The 795-nt window shown below is 69.8% G+C and overlaps 1 protein-coding gene across 1 annotated transcript in view; it reads left to right on the top strand.

Moving 5' to 3' along the window:
* The first annotated feature begins 504 nt into the window (after positions 1-504).
* The window catches only part of FAM60A (family with sequence similarity 60 member A), a 31,985-nt gene continuing 31,694 nt past the window's right edge, over positions 505-795 (top strand). Inside the window, exon 1 of the mRNA XM_019515481.1 lies at positions 505-577. The gene's annotated coding sequence lies outside the window, so the exon portion shown is untranslated. The remainder of the gene's footprint in view (positions 578-795) is intronic.

Here is a 795-nt window from a genome sequence, read left to right on the forward strand (position 1 = left end):
TGCGGAGAGCAGGGGGCTGGACCCGATGATCTCACGAGGTCCCTTCCAGCCCCAAACTTCTGTGAATCTGTGAAAGGGTCAAAGCGTAACTAGCCTGGCCCCCTGATGCCGGGGAAGGCGTCTTGAGGAACCAGGCACGCCGAGCCCGGGGCACAAGGGGCACCCGGATCCCTGCCCACGGAGGCGTCTCACCCGTGCCCCGAGTCCTTCGCCGTGCTGCGCCGAGTCCACTCCCTCCCGAGCCGGGAGCAGAGACGCGGGCCGGGCCAGTGCCCGCAGCGCCCGGCGGAGGGGAGGGTGGGATGCGTGACGTCACAACGAGCGGCCCCGCCTCTCCTCCCAGGCTTCCCGCGCGGGCCTTTCTCCCTTAAAAGGACAATGGGGGCCGGATGTAAAGCAGCTCGATTGAGGAGAACTGAGCCGTGGGAACGGCGCATGCGCGCAGTGCCTCGCGGGCGGGGACACACACACGCACGCACTAGCGAGCAAACGACCCAAGTGGTGCGGGAGCAGGAGCAGCGGCGCGGCGCGCACGGGGCGGTGAAGCCAAGTTGCAGGCGGCGGTGGTGGTGAGGTGAGCGCTTCGCGGTCCTCGGGCTCTTGTGCTAGTGATGATTGTATTTCCCGCGGGCCGCTCCAGCTTCTGCTCGACCCAACTTCTGCCCCGGGGCAGCTGCCTCCGCTTTGTTCGCGAGCGGAGGAGCCCCGGCGGCCCCTGGCCCGGCGCGGGGGGGACCTGTTGGTGCAGTCGGCGCGGAGACGCGTCCGCGGGCGGGAGGAGGGCGCGGAGCCCGG

This window comes from Gavialis gangeticus, unplaced genomic scaffold (assembly GCF_001723915.1).
Source record: "Gavialis gangeticus isolate Ggan-Ray unplaced genomic scaffold, GavGan_comp1, whole genome shotgun sequence".
In the NCBI taxonomy this organism is placed as follows: domain Eukaryota; kingdom Metazoa; phylum Chordata; order Crocodylia; family Gavialidae; genus Gavialis; species Gavialis gangeticus.